Raw genomic sequence first — 16019 nt, 5'->3', positions numbered from 1 at the left:
TCCTGCCATCCATCCTCCAACCGGCCCTGCGCTTCCCTGGGCTGATGTAGGCAGATGAAAGGCAGATATGGGCAATGCCCAGCCTAAAATCCCACTGCTGCTCATTTACCAGCTGCTCAGCCACAACTTTACCCCAAAGACCACCGTGTTTATGGTGGCAGCCCAACCACCCAGTGTCCCTCTCTAACAGCCACCACACATCCCACTCATTGTCCCACTGCCATTGTCCCAGTTCTCCTTCTGCAGAACAGGTCGCAACAGCACTTTTCATCCCTGAAATGCACGGCACAAATGGGGAGCACAAGTCAAACAAAAGCTACAGCCGCTCTGTTTACTACGGAGAAAGATCAATGGCCTTCAATGAAAGGACAGGAAGCTGATGTTCTCACTGTAACTTGTTGGTAAAACAGTGAATAGTGCTATCGAGACTGACAAAAGCTCTTTTCTTCCTCCTCTTACTTTTTTTTTTAAATGAAGAATCCAATGGAGAGTGTTATCGTGTAGTTATCAACAGGCCATGAAATGGGGAACATCAGCAAGGGTATTCAACTCCTTTGTTTGCTCTTTGAGAGCGTTAAACAGAAGAATCAAAGTGCACACAGGAGGAAAAAAAAAAAAAACAAAAAAAAACAAGAAAAATCACACAAGCAAAAAAGACAAACTGCTAAGATTTTTTATAAATCCTAAAAATCCCACCAAACCACAACGGGAACATGGATCTCAAGCATTTGAAACCACATTTTTTTCAGTATCTTTCCTGTGTTCAGTCTGTATAGAGCATGCCAGTGGATTGGCAAGGAAGAACACGGCTGACCTAAGGAAACAGCCAACCTTTCCTTATATCCCTGCATGACCACTGCTATGGCAAACCAGCTCCTGGGGTCTACAGAAGCTCTACACCTGGTGTTGACATGATTAGACCTTCTTTCAGGTACATCCTGGTTGCTCGAAGTTCAGTCATTACCCAAATCGCAGCATTTACTGGGTACCACGAGATCCAAGCCTAGTCATAAGGAGTGTGTTGCCCTTCTAGAGATTAGGCCCCTTCTCTCTTACTCCAGCAGAGTAATCTTGCATCATTCTGCAGCTACTCTGGATTTCTTAAACAAGTTAATATGACTGACATCAAAAAGCACGCTGCTGGAAAACAGGCAAATGTGTGTGCAAATAACATATTTCTCAGCACATTCGAGCTATGGGAATCTGTCATACAGTCTAGATGTATGCTTTCTGCTTGTGCATTAAAAACAATACACCTGAATACTTAGGTATATCCCACATGTTGTGCCCATGACATGCATCACACATGTGCATAAATCTTCAATGCTGGTGAACAGTTAAAATGCTATCCACACAACTAATGCCAAGTGTCTCGCAAATATTTTTTGGTCTCCCAGGACTCCCTCACATTATCCTAAATATAAAATTTCAGGCTCCAAATTCAAAGCAAAGCTTTACACAGGGGAAATTGTGATTTTCCTTGAAGGCTCAAAGGAAACTTTAGGATTATATGAAAGACATGAGGTTAGTTATTAGCAATGTTGTTCTTCAAAGGACTATAGAAGCTGAGAGGACTGATGTCATGGGAAAGCCAAGTAATTGGTGAAAAGGTTTTCAAAGGTTAACCTTTTTTACTCCTTCTGAAGATCTGTAAAGAGACTCAATAAGATTTTCTTCCCACTTGTTTTGTGCTAGAAGTATGATCCCTTGGACCTACCGCTTGAAGTGAACCTGTTTCCCTACCGAAAGGTTCTCATTCCCATTTTATACACTGATATGAAGCTGTTTGTCCAGCACCCTGAACACAGCAGCACATCAGCCACAGCTGTCCTCCTCGCTGAGCACTCACTGTCTATTGCAAAGCCATCAGGAGCCTTCCAGGTCACACTAACCCCAGGGGTCCCTAACAGCCAGGGCTTTTGGAATACATAGGGCATGGCCACTCTTGCTCATGACATGGGAACACTACTTGCTGTCCTGAAGTTGGATTGAACCAGAAGCATGTGGATCCTGCACTGTATGGCCCTAACATGAAAAGCAGGTGGGACAAGTGCTGGCCCTCCCCCAGGCTATCCTCTGATGTTGCCTGCAGCCCACTGGTCTTGCACAAGATGTACATATAGGAAGGGATGCAAAGGGGGGTGCCTACATTCATCTTTGCCCAGCTCTGCCTCCTGTGTCAGACCAAAATGGAGCCAAAAGGAAAGGGAAACCATAGTGCTCCCTCAGAATTTGCAGCATGTGTCCATGCAAACAGGTAGCAGAACTTGCGCCTCTTTCCATTCCTTCTTCTAATGAAAATTGACAGGCCAGTGGGTCCATTACAGTGACTTGAATCAGAGATAGTGTGGATAGTGTGTAGCAGAGATTCACTCTAAATAAAAGACAATAATTTTATTTTACTTGATAAAAGCATTGCTTCTGCTAGCCTTAAATTTCAAATTCTCTACATTCCTTAGTATCATCCCAGTTACACATCACTTCAAATTTTTCACTAAATAATGACATAAATCAAAGCATTATCTTCCACATATAGTTAAGATTCATTTTGTATACATACAGAAATAGCATCAAAAATAGTTATCCCTTAACATCTCTGAATGCGAATGCTCCTTCTAGAATAGGAGTTTATTTAACAAGGTCTTTAGCAACATTTATTGCATTTTAAGTGTATATCCTGTCTTAATCCAACAGAACTTTCAGCTTTCTATTGGAAGCATAATAGTTGAATTGATCTTTTATGCAGGGGGACAAATTTAATTTTCCGGCTCCAATTTGGATAAGAATGCCTATTCAAGACAGCACTTAAGCCTCACAGAAGTCAATAGGACCTAAACACATGTTTACAATTAACCATTTGCTGAAGTGGTGGTCCAAACTGGGTGAATAAATGTGAAGTCAGTAGGCCTGCTTGCATATGAAGGAATTACCAGTCTGGAAGAGAATTACAGAATTTGGCTATAAGAGGTTGGAGGATTAGTAACAAATGTGTCATTCCTGTAAGTCATTTACTTAAACCAAAGCCATGGCAGAACTGTTTAAAATATGCACTCAGATTAATTTGAGGGGCAGACTTAAAACATAATTATCAACCAGGGACAACTGTAAAGTTTTAATAATACATGAGAATCACCAACTGATTTTCAAATGAAATCTACAGAACTGAACATCCTGCTCAGATTTAATGAGTTCCAGCCCATTCCAGAGCTAGGTTGTGACTTCACACAGAAAACTGAGTAACTAGCTATGTAGGCCAAAGTAGTAATTATGGCTCCAAAAAATGAAACCAAAGAGCATGTGTAAGAGTCTCCAAGCCTTCCAAAATTATTTTTGCAGTAGCAATTTATGAGAAAAATATGAGAAGCCATCAAGACATCTTAAGGGATTTAAGTTCCCAGGTTTCATTTACTGATAAGGGTCCTGTAGACTGTCAGACGTTTCTCTGGGTACTCTTAAGATACTTAACAGTGAGGATAAATCCCTTTATTGACCATATTTAAAGAAACATATTATGATTTGCAGGTAAGCTTATCACATACATCATTTACACTCTTTCTTCCCAGGCTTTCTCAGTATTTCTGATACATGAATGACTGCTATGTCCACATTTGATGAAGCTGGCACACTCCTACATTACATAGGAGAGGAAATGGATGCTCACGCAGATCCAGATGTCACTCCGGTCCTGTAAAATCAATCAGATTTTTAACAATTAAGAATACCTGGACCAAATAGCCCTTATTGGCAGGGGGTTTGTTTGTTTTTAAATCAGTGTTCCTATTGTACTTCTAATGCATTGCAGTCATAGCTGGCTATGGAACATGACCCTCCAAAGTAGACTGATACTGCTTTTTGCAATACAAGCAGCTAAAATCAACAACAAGAACTTGAAGAGCACACAAATGAATGTACCTCTCCATGGCAATGCAGGCCTTCAGCAGCTCCAGCTCAGCTCACTCCAGGGCAGCTGCATCCCACTGCCATAATGACAGAAGTCTACAACTCCCCACAGGACTCCAGGGCAGCAGTGAGAGCCATTGTATCAGGGTATTTCCCTCCTCTTCATCTTCAAGAGCTGCAGAAACAGCAGGCCAGGCATCTGTGCCAGCTTTCCCCTTTGCAACAGATGACACTGGTCTGCTTGTGCTCACAGAGTTGTGTGTGACCACTCTAGGGCTTGCAGGTAATAACCCAGCTCTGGAAGTTACCAGCTAATTCACTGCAGCTGCTCTGCCCTCTTCACTTACTGGCAACTAAGTCTGCTAAATGTGTGGGCTGTTGGGCTAAGAAGTGCAGGACTCTGAGGTGTGAGGAGGGATAGGCTACTTCCTCAATTTTTCCTCTACTCAGCTCAAGGTACAACTCTCCAGAGAGTCAACACATTAAAAAAAATATTCCTTCAGAAGCATGCCAAGTGCCTATTATACAAACAACAGCACATGTGAGCAGGGATGTCATTACTGCCACTGAAGTGATTTAGATGCTCCAGAGCTCTGGTAGGGCTGCTGCTGCTGCATTCACCATGCCCATGTGTCTCTGGTTTCCCTGGACTGCCTCCAGCACAGCATCATTCTTGGGACCCTCTGGAACACACTGCTGTCTGCCTGCAGACCCCAGCATGAAAAGGGGCCTGCCCAGCTGTCCTGGGCTCACAGGACAAGACCTCCAGTTATATAAAAGTTTTTTAGCCCCAGAATTTCAGTCTTACATACAGGAGAGATTACAGCTGGTCTCAGAAATACAAGAAAACTGAAGCAATTAACTTGCTTCTTGGCTTTTAACAGATTAAAAAATTCACCTATCTAAATAGTAACAATATACCAGTACCTGTTTATGTGCTGCCATTCCTTCATGACACTGAGATGCTTCTGAGGCATTGAAGACATTTTTTCCACAATACAGGTCTAATCCTACTGTTAAATCACTCAGCATCATACCCCCCTCTACAATCACTATGGTCCCTTTCCTGAAACATCTCCTAAGGAGCCTTTTTAAAGACATTTCAAATTCTGTTCCAGCTGACCCACATGACTGCCATTAATGGATGATCAAAGCCTGAGGCACATCATCTGTTGCTTAATTACCAGCATCTCAGTCTAGGAAAACAGGTCAGGACATCCCTTTACCCCAGCATGCTCTGCCCAGTGTATGATCATGGAAATGCCATGACCATCACTGGGGCTTTGGGACAGGTGCAGGATTTTCTGTGGCTGTTTGCTACAGAGTTTAGATCAACAGAGAGTCAAAAAGCAAAGAGAGAAGGAAGAGAAGGCCTGTGCTTAACCCTAGCTTTGTAATCTGACACAGATATACCCAGTTCAGTATCAACCTCCCCAGACAATTCCTCAGTTTGCCACACTGCATTCAGGACAAACCAGAATGCAATGAAGGCTCTGCATATACCCTCCTATTTTAGGGAGTCCTTGCTGTGCCAGGAGTGGACAGAGAGCAGTGTAAACCCCTCAATTTAAGGGCTGATCCACACATGAGGGTCTGTTTGCTCCCTGGGCATGGGATGCAAGCATGGAGCAGAACGTGAGCATGGAGCAAGACTCTGCCCTGCGCCAGCCCAACCTGCATGCTGCGACAGGCAGCAGTCACAGAGGAGCATACGCTCCAAAGCCTCTGGCTGGCTTTGGATACAGCAGATGTAGCTGGTCAGCAGGCTGATCAGCAGTATTTGGCACATGGTCTCCCAAAGCTGGAGAGAAACCACAGAGCAATGCTGGGAATATATGAGTTGTCAGCACCACAGCAGGAGAGAAAGAGACAGGGATGAATGGAGGCCTCTCAGCTGGTTAAGTCTGTGTCTGCAAGCACAACTCCTGCCAGAGGACAGACCAATATGGGCATGGAGAATGGGGCATGAGGGGTTGGGAAAGCTCAGCCCAGGACATTCAGTGAGTTGGTGGCACAGCTGGCCCAAGAATAACATGATGGAAGGCATTTAAGTATCCTGGGTTTGAGTCCCCTCTCCTTGTCCCCACAAAAAAACAGTCCCTGTGGCCATAGCATGGCTTTCCTAATTTTGCTTTCTCTGATCCTCATTGTAAGACAGGGCCCTGGCTTTCAAAATGCAGTATCTCTGCTCAGCCGATCCCATGCCATCGTTGCCTGCTGCCTCACAAAACTCCATGTGCCAGAACGCCGTGCTCGGCACGTCCTGCTGCCGCAGAAGTTGCTGCCGTCAGTGCTGGCTGTCACTCAGCACGAGCACCGAGTGCTGGTGGGCTTGTGGCAAGCAAGGGAAGGGAAAACAAAACAGGCTGAAGTGGCAGAGCAAGCCCCTCTGGGAAGAAGACTCTTTCTTTCATTGAGATGTGACATGTGGCACTGGCTGCAGCATATTTTAGAAGTAGCATAGGCTGTGCCAATATTGGAGGACCACTCATCACCCCAGAGTGGATCCTTGCAACTAGTATTCTTATTATTCTTTCCTTTTTTTCCCATTTTTCTTCTGCTTTTTGGGGAAGCAGACTTAATGACACTGGGCATAAAGTGAGCCAAGTCACTCCTGGCATGATCTGACACCTCCTAGACCTCCCCTGTCTGAGATGCTGTCACATATTCTGAACAGAAATACAGCCCATGCACTGTCCCACTTTCTGCTCTTGTGTTATGTAACTCTTCTGTACCCAGAATCTATCTGTAGGTTCTCCTGCAGGTGCATGGTACCAAGATGTTTTGTGTCTCCTTTGTCTCTCCCACAGCATCATTTTGGATACTTCATCCTTCTCCAGAAGATGGATGAAGCACTAACTCACATTGGGCATTAATGCTGGAGCAGGGAAACTCCTTGTCACGGGATGCTGTGAGCACCAGGGGCTGGTAGGGGTTCAAGAGGCAACCAGGGAAATCCATAGCCAAGATATGCAGGGCAAGCTACAAGTTACAATTATGTTGGTCCTTGGTCAGGCAGTCCTTGAGTCACAAATTGCTGGCCACTGAACTAAAGCTGTGCACAAGTGACAGGATCTGCTGGCCAAGTCCTCCAGCTGCATCCGTGCGAGCCGTGCAGAGACCGGACATTGAGCTAGGTGGACTGCTTCTCTCAGTGAGAAAAAGGGACTGGGCCCAGCATTTTTCCAGCCTCTTCTTGTTCCAGACAGGTGTCTTATCCCCCTGGGGGCCCTGGGAAGCAGGGGAACTTTGTAGTGCTGCCAGGGACCCAGTGCTGCCAGCACGAGACAGGGGAGAGCGTGCCCCTGCACACGTGTTCCTGCTGCACTGTGCATCCCCAGGGCAGCCAGGGATGCAGCTCCTGCAGCCCGCTGCTTGCTGGCAGGAGGATAATGTGGATGTGCAACACTAATGACTGGCTGGGGCAGTCAAAGCTCTTTTGAGGCAGCTCATGTCCTGTGAAGACAAAAGAGAGACTCAAGACATTAGATCACCAAATTCAGGCCCTGGCCCAAATTTTGAAATAAATTTTCATCCAAGTGAGAAAAGTAAGGGAATGACACAACTCTGTGCATGCACATACATGTGTGATCCAGGCAACCTTCTTTTGCTTCAAACCACCACCTCTCACAGGGCATCTTGATGTCCAGTAGGGTTAGGCACATTTGGAGGCTTCAGGATTTGTATCAGCAATTGGGGTGTTTTATGAAGCAGAATCAGTCAAATTTATGATGCAGCCCTGAGCTATTGGTCTGGTCCTTCCCCTGTTGATAGGGGGAGCTGGCAGGGTGAGAAGAGAGGCAGGAATGGAAAAGACCATAGAGAATGTACTGCCAGACACCTTTCTTTTGAGTTACTGCTGAGCACATTTAACACTGCAGCATTTAGAAAGTGTCCATGTGGCACATGCAGGCTGTTAGAGACATATAAGAGCAGTTTTCCGACCTGGTAGCAGTCACAGTGCCAGTGCTTTTATATAAAGTTAGTTAGTTAGTTAGTTAGTTAGGCTATTATTTACTTGTCTGTTCCATATCTGAATAGGATCTTCTTCCAACTAGCCATTTGCAATAACCCTGAAAGTCAGGAAATGGCATGTTCCCATGCTGCAGACTGACCATGACATCACACCAACTGATAGGAAACACTCCCTGCCCTGCCAGCACACACAGACCAGCTCACTCAGGCTCATCTGGACAATGAGGACCCTCTGGGGTCACACACTCCCTGCAGCCCTGACCAAGGAGACCTGGCAGTGTTTTGTACAGATGTGCATTTCTATGCCATGGTCAAAAGCAGTTGCAAGTTGTATGGCCTCAGCATCACCAGCAAAGGCTCCTGCTTCCCCTCCTGACCCCGAGGGAAAAAACACAGAGGTAGAGAATTTCATTTATCAGCCAACTTGTGCTGAAAAATCCTATATCCTCCCTGGTGGGTGAGCAGGTGCTAAGACAGCACAACTTAAGTCAGAAAAGAGGTATGTATGGGTGATGGAAATAGCCTGGAGAGCCTTTCACTGGTGAGGTTATTGTTCTGCAGCTGGACCTTATCAAGCATAGTCACCACATAGTACTTATTTCATGACCACGAGTTGGTTGTTAGGCTCTTCAGGTTACAGCTCTTTGCACTATTAAAAATACCACTGGCCATCTTAGCAGAGACACCAAGGATTTAATTGGAAAGGACACCTTAAATTTTCTCTTTTTGTCAGTCTAGATGATCTGCCTCGACCAGGCTTAAGGCATTTTGATGGAAAAGCTGCAACGACCCTACCCTCCACCTAAGAGTTGCTGGAGTGATGAAAGGAATGTATCGGTCTCAGGGAAGTATTTGTTTAAATGGTAAAGGATCCCCAGAAAATTACTAGCTAGCATCTGCTGAACTGCTGGCAGATTGATTTATCTCCCTGTTTAGAAAACTGTCTATTTAGAAAATAAAAGACATTTATATTTTAAAAAATTAAATTACAGCTGCTATGTCAAAATACTGGAGGGGCTTTGAGCAGCAAATCCTTGCTAGTGCTTTTTTATAATTATGCTGGCATAATTGTACAGCTCCTTCCCTAGCAAACCTGGAAGACTACTCCTCAAAGAAGCCTTGCTCTGGTAACAGTGAGAGCTAATATGTTTTTTCACTAGAGATTCATGTGAAGTAAGCTTCAGACTTACCTTATCTTTTGCAGTGTCTCCTACTCAGATGTCTATCTGGTCTTCCTGCTCTGGGGGAGGCCTTCACCTTTGGAAAAGAAACTGAAAATAGAGAATTGGGAGGTTAGTTTCAGAAGATTTTCTTAAGTTTTTGCCTCCCCTTCTTTCCTCACCTACCAGACAGAAAAATTCATGTTAATCCCTAAATGGCAATATGCCTCTCAGTCTTGATCAATTCTCTGCACTAAGGAAGTGGCCAGGATTTCATTTCAGAGAGTAAAGCTTTGAATGAATAAAATTTTCATTTCATTTCATTTCAAGGGCACATGGATGTAAAAAAGCACTCAGTGCTTGCTAGTGTTTGACTTCAGTAGTCAAAATATGAACATAAATACCTCATCTATAACAGACACTTTGCTCTACTCGAAGCTGTTCATCTTTACCCAGAATTTTAGAGTAATCCTGCAGTTCTGTTCCAGTTAGCTAGACTTTCAGTACTTTTCCACATATAAATATATTACAATAATATATATATTATAATGAAGCACATGTATCTAGTCTGTCTATATCAGACCATGTATATATTTAGTACCTGTATTCACATACTGTACATAAATATTGTTTTGTTTAGAAATGTAGTATATAAATACACTACATTGAGTTGCTCTTTCAGTCATGAGTATACGGAACTGCAGCTGTAGAAATAAGGGGAATAAAAGTCAATATTATGATGTGTCATCACTTACTTGTTTTCCTGTTTATCCAATAACTCACAGTGTCAGAAAGGTTATAAGGCATCCCCAGCTGTTAGTGTGAATTCACAAAGTTCCTCCTGTACACATTGACTTCACTTATACTTGTTCTTGCCTTGAGTTCTCAAAAATGTAGTGGCCAAGGATCTGAGCAAGATGGCTGGGAGTTTTCTCTCTACGGGAATAGCCCATAGCACCCAGGACACTGTCTGGACCCAAAGCTTGCCTTAGAAATCAGTAGAATCATTGCAGGACCAACATATCTTCACCTGGCACTCCCCATCTTCTGGCAAGGCTTCCTCACCCCCAGCCTTGGTCACCCACCTCTTCCACCAGCACCCATCAATCAACTCAGGACACCCCTCTGCTGCAAAACACCTCCTGGGGCACCAGCACTACCACAGTCCCTCCTTTTCAAGCCCAAAATTTGGGCAGGTACAGGGAAGTTGCATTTTTACCACACATGACATGGGCAAGGGTCACTCTGGTCATCTGGTGCAGACCAGGGCCAAGGTGCAAAGCTTTCCCCTCTGGTAAATTTGCACCCTTTGCCTAAAGGCACGGCCTGCATCCCATGTGTTTATAGTTGCTCTGCACAGTGGTGGTGGAAAAGAATATCTGTAGATTATTGCTTCTGACTTAGATCACTCCAGCTACAGAAGCTGTTTCTGGCCTGCATCTGCCTACGTGTGATGTGGAGAGGCTGAGCCTGGGTATGTGCTCTGTGCTCCCCTGCTACAGGGGCAAGCCTCAAAGTAATGTTTAGAGAGCATCTGTCCCTGACACTGAGTTGAGGCTAGTTATTAACCCTCAGTCCAGTCTTAGTGATATGTTCTACCTTGGGACAATTAATGGGCACAACACACCGTAAGGGAAGAAAACAGCAAAGAAAAGGCCTTAATCTTACTGTAAAACTAAGCCAGGCAAAGCTAACACTGTTCCTATGAAGGAGGAACACGTCCTTGTGGATGATAAGACAATTGAGACAAGCATTCTTAGGAAGATGACAACTTTGTGACGATTCTATTTTTCTGGGTTCTTTCAGGTTTTTTTCCTTCAGTCATGTGTTGCCTTTCCAAATGCTGAGGACTGAGCTGAGCAGAACCCAGCAGTAATTAACACACAGCATCGAGCTCTGCTTTTGAGATGAAGGTGAGGAAATGGGCTGGCTATTATGCAGAGCACAGGAGACAAGAGTCACACTAATGAAGACAGGAAGGATGAGGAGCTCAGACTCAGGAAAGTGAATAAAAAGCATCAGGCTGAAACTCAGCAGCAATTTTATTCTTGTTTATTCTGAAACCAAAATTGTGACTAAAACCATGTTTACAATTAATTACACCCCTCCTGCAACCCAGCAGTGCTCACATGGAGAAGAGATAGCAGGGCTAGGATTAGTCACCAGCAAAATAAGAAGCTGCAATGGATGGTAGAGCCTCACAGACCCTGCTCAAAGCAAACCCCATCAAGAAAGGGCAGAGGCATCATGTCCCAGACTGAGAGCTCTCCCTGAGCCTTATCATCAATAAAATGTAAGAACAATAAAAATCAGGACAGCAATTCACATGTTCAGCTTTTCATTCTGGCCATCAATATCACAGGGAAGTGACCAACAATCCCAGCCATAAAATATGACCCAAAAGGGAACTTTTGTCCTTTCTACTTTTTTCTCAGCTGAGACACCTACATGGAGAAATCACTTATCTCTGATGTTCCCTCTGCTCCAGCAAGCAAGAGCTGGCAATTCTTCTGTAGGCATTGAGGTCCTGATCTTGCTCCCAGCAAAGTCAAAGGCAAAATGCTCATTGTATAAAGGATCACAACTAATTTCCTGCAGGCTCAGTGAAGTTGTTCGAGTCAGTTCCCAAAACAAGCCAATGTATTTTTAAAACCACAGTTGGGGTTCTACTGTATTACAACATGACCCCAGAGAGGGTAGGAATTGCTTCGAGGTGAGTGCTCACAGCTATTGTTTTAGGCTGCTGACTCAGGCAGACAAGGCTGCTTTGTTTCACATCTGAAAGGACTTTTTTTTTATTTGTTTCAGGACCACACAGGCTAGAAATGGCTTGGAGTTGTTGGTTTGTGGGTGGAAGGAGGAGTGGGAGGTTTCCTCCATCAACACAGATACTGAGGAAAATCAGAGCACATGAGAAGTAGTTTTCCAGTGCCTCAGGAAGGTGGAGGGCCATCAGGGCTCCTGCCAGGGCTCCCCATGGGCAGCAAGGTTGGAAAACAGGGTTCCGGGGGGCAGGTGCAGCTGGTAAACTGCCCCCAGGACAGCAGGGTAGTGGGAGTGACCTTCTGGAGAAATGGGAACCAGATCAGAGGGCACTGCACAGGAAAATGCTGGGGCAGCCAAGCTAGGAGAAGAAGCTGGGGTTGCAGTAGGCATCATGCAATTCCTCCAAACCACTAATAAACGCCAAAGAGAAAGGGAGTTGAATCGGGATGCTGATTAAGGGCCCCCCTGCTCCCTGGAGGGCAGAGGAAGGAGTCAAATGATGCGCCCTTGATCTGTGAAGGTCTAGAAACATGGCAGCTGGTGAGGTCAAAGCCATAGTGTGCCACTGGCACAGCCCTCACCATGCTTTCTCCAGGTCCCCTTGGCATATGACCACCAGCAATTCACATGGAAGCAGGGAATGGTCAATTTACTGCAGGCACAACTGCAATCGTTGAGGAAGCTGTTGCCCGAGCCAGTTTGACTGGCCTTGAATTAGCCCCCTCTTAAACACATGGAGAAATAAAATAAGCCTATCACTTTCCTATCAGCAATTTATGGAACATTAGAGTTTGGACTGGCAAAAGTCCCACTTTGCTGAACGCAAGATCGGGCACTCGTGTGGCACTTTGTGTACAATTACTTTTAATTCAGCTCAGTTACCAGTGAACTATAATATCTGCAAGAATTTTTAAATTGATCATTTTGTCAGTTTTTCTCCTTACACTTGGTCTGCCTTAGACACTTGTCACCAATTTTATTTAATTAGCACCACAATTGTATTAACACTACTTTTTTTTTTTTAATTTAATTATGCTTCTGCAGTACCCCATCTTGTTTTGTGCAATTAGCGCTCTACTTTCATACAAATTAATCTCCCTGGAGAACAGCATCGAAAAGAGAGAAAAGAAGAGGCCTCATTTAATGAAAATAACAACATCAACTCACTATATATGTATATAGCCCTCATATGTTGCCAAACACAAAATTTGAGATTTGTTCCTCCCATACACATGAAATGATCAAGCAGTTTTCTCTGCAGTGAATTGAGTAATTTAATTTTGTCAAGAGCTTTCTTTCCTGGTCATAGCACAGAGTTAACTCTGTCTTTTGCTCTATCAGGCAATTTAATCTAAAGGGGACAAGAGGAAGACTGGTTCTTGTGTCTGGTAAACAGTTACTTTATCAGGGACTTTATGAGTGCCTCTAACAGCCCTTTCTCACTTTAACTGCAGCCACAGAGAATTTGAGCTGAATTTAGGGTATTTAAAGCCACTGAGAATTTAGAGTATTTAAAGCCACTGGCTGCTCAGTCTCCTTGATGGTCTTCCCATGCTGAGGCTTATTTAGTGTTTTGACTGCCTTCCACATAAATGGACATGAACGTGAACCACTAATTTGTATTCCATCTTGCTTATATGGGGAACAGCAAAACAGCTAATTCTTGAGGAGCGGAAAAAACAAGCCAATTTCACTCATTATCCATTTTTGTGCCATGGTACCAGAAGTGAGCAAGAAACATGGCTTAGCAAACAGTGTTTTGCCCAGCTATTTGCTTCAAACTTTTTAAACTTCTTTTATATTAATTTGCCATTCCCTGCACTTGAAAGTCTTTCATCAAACAGAAAAACTTGTGGAAAGCCTGTATGAGAGAAGTGTACAGGGCCAAAGGAGTGTTCATGCACATACATAGTCAAGTGAGTGGAATGGGATGAGATGGGATAATTTATCTGGAGTACCACAGCTGGGAGACCAACAGAGTATGTGGGGACAGTCTGCAATGCCAGTGTAATGAAAAAAATGGTTAGCATGATGGCATGGTGACCAACCAGGTAGCACCCATTCAGCACAACTCAAAAGCTATTTCTGAGTTTTATGAAAAAATCAGATAAATTTGACCTAGGGTGAATACTTGAGGCCATCACCAAAATCACCAGTAAATCCAAGATAGGATGCATTTTTGCATGTTTCTACCAGCTGGGTTTCATAGGAGCTGATGCCCTTGCCACTGCCCTCAAAGAAAGAGCACAGCAGCAAACTCTTCTAGCCCCCACAAATCTGTTAGGGTGGCAGAGTCACCTCATCTTCAAGCATCCCTCTTAGAGATCCCTCTGGAGCCCCAGCTTACTGCACAATGAACTGAGGGCCCACAGAGCAATCCAAGCAGGGTGTCTTGGCTGAAAGCTTTGTGGTGAAAGAGAGAGGGAGGAATTTGTACCTGAAGCATGTTTCCTCACACTCCTTTCAGCTCTGAAGCCATGGTGCTTTTCTGCCAGCCTTCAGCAGGATGTGTTTGAGGAATCCCATACTGAGTAGCTGTAAGAGGCTTCTCCTGCAAATGCTATCTGAAGTTACAGAGGACTGGAAATAACTGCAGAGAAGGGGAACTTCGAGCTGCTCAGATAGTATCCCAAAACCTTTTTGTCCTGAGGAATGGTACTAGAAATTTTGCACAAAGATGCATATACACTTGATCAGAAATACTACAAAAATACCCTTGCTATTATAGCTTTCTGCTTGCTCAAACTGTGATGGAGAACAGATACATTGAGAAAAAAAAGCACAAATGGAAAGCTGGTAAAAAAACTTGGGGATGAGTCAATCAGCTACACAGAGCTCAGAAGAGATCAAAGACTGTATCAATGATTAACAGGAGTATATCAGGGGTTTGGGGTTTTCAAAGCTGACTCTTAGCCAGTTTAAAGTGAAATGTGATGTGCTACAACCTTCTGTTGTGTTTTAGAGCAAAAGAAGGTCCTGCCTAACATACATCAGCAAACTACAGGCTCAGTATTTCTTTTCACATCTGCCCTCTTGTAACTTTACTCTTTAGACGGTCAAACAGGCTATTTTGAGTATCTGATAAGCCTGCCCTAACCACATCAAATTAACTGTCAAAGAAATTAAAGCCCAGACTTGGCTAAACATCTGTGCTGTGAAATAGCTGGACATTAAAACACTGCCAGAGTAACACTTGACATTGTTCCATTGCCACTAGCCTGTTTTTTGTTGGTTTGACATTTTTTGGTTTTAGGTATATAAGACAGAAGGAAATAGATTACTTGATGACAGAGGAGTTTAAAAAGGTAGGGAGACTTAGAGTCTTGTGGAAAAGCAACCAGAAGTTCAGGAAAAGTCTCTCTCACCATCCCATGATACTCGCTGGAGGAGACAGAAGCTGTGAAGAGCTTGGAGAGAACAAGCTCTGAGATAGACCAGCACTGTTCATACATGGATGAGCTGTGGGTTCTCCAGCACAGTCCTTACATGGGAGTTGCCCTGTGCCTGTGGCAGAGGCAGAGGGGCTGTTGGCTGCCCACCTTGGCAGAAACCGACATTCCTGAGCTGTTCTTATGGGCTTCAGAAGCAGGACATGTCTTGATGTGGGAAATCAGGAATGTTTTAAAACCACTTTTTCCTCTGTGTTCCTAACAGACTATGCTGCAATTTGACCTTAAATCAGTCGCCAGACCTTCTGTCTCTGTGACATCCACAATATCTGACATGGGCAGCTTCTCCCCTGTTTTACCATCCTCTCCCAGCCTGCAGCAGGTTTGCCATCATGCATATGTTAAAATGGCTTGTGCAGGGCTTTTCTGCTCCTGGCCAAGGTACAAACAAAGACCCCATTTTGTGGGGTCAGTGTGAAACGATTCCCGTGTTTCCTACTGCAGCAGTGTTGTCTTTCTAAACCTTGTTACCTAGTATGTTTGAGTAGTCCAGCGAAGGGCAGAGTGCTTGTGCCAGCGCTGCCCTCCCTCGGGATGCTTGGTGGAGGAGAGGTGGAATTTCATCCCTCTTCTCTGCTTGCCAAGCTGAGGAGGAGCACATTACCCCTCCATTCCAGGCAGCTAGCAAGCTAGAAAGCTCCCAAGCTTTCCTGAGTGCACCACGAGCACAAAAGGCTCTGGCAGTTAAACTGTAATTATTCCCAGGGGACAATTCTCCGGAAGGGCCTCATCTATCCTGGCCATCTGCCTTGGTCACAGCCAGCAATGC

At 44.4% G+C, this 16019-nt stretch overlaps 1 long non-coding RNA gene across 1 annotated transcript; it reads right to left on the bottom strand.

The window, feature by feature from the left end:
• Nucleotides 1–2379: 2379 nt before the first annotated feature.
• On the bottom strand, nt 2380–6170 carry LOC146768288 (uncharacterized). Its single transcript, XR_014952723.1, has 3 exons — nt 4828–6170; nt 3913–4075; nt 2380–3685 (listed from the first exon to the last, which is right to left on the bottom strand). It is a non-coding gene; the product is annotated as an uncharacterized LOC146768288 (long non-coding RNA).
• Between the last annotated feature and the right edge of the window lie 9849 nt (nt 6171–16019).

The sequence above is a fragment of the Lonchura striata genome, chromosome 2 (assembly GCF_050655825.1).
Source record: "Lonchura striata isolate lonStrDom1 chromosome 2, ASM5065582v1, whole genome shotgun sequence".
Taxonomy (NCBI): Eukaryota; Metazoa; Chordata; class Aves; order Passeriformes; family Estrildidae; genus Lonchura; species Lonchura striata.
The sequence above is the reverse complement of the archived record's forward strand: the minus strand, read 5'-3'. Positions and strand labels throughout refer to the sequence as shown.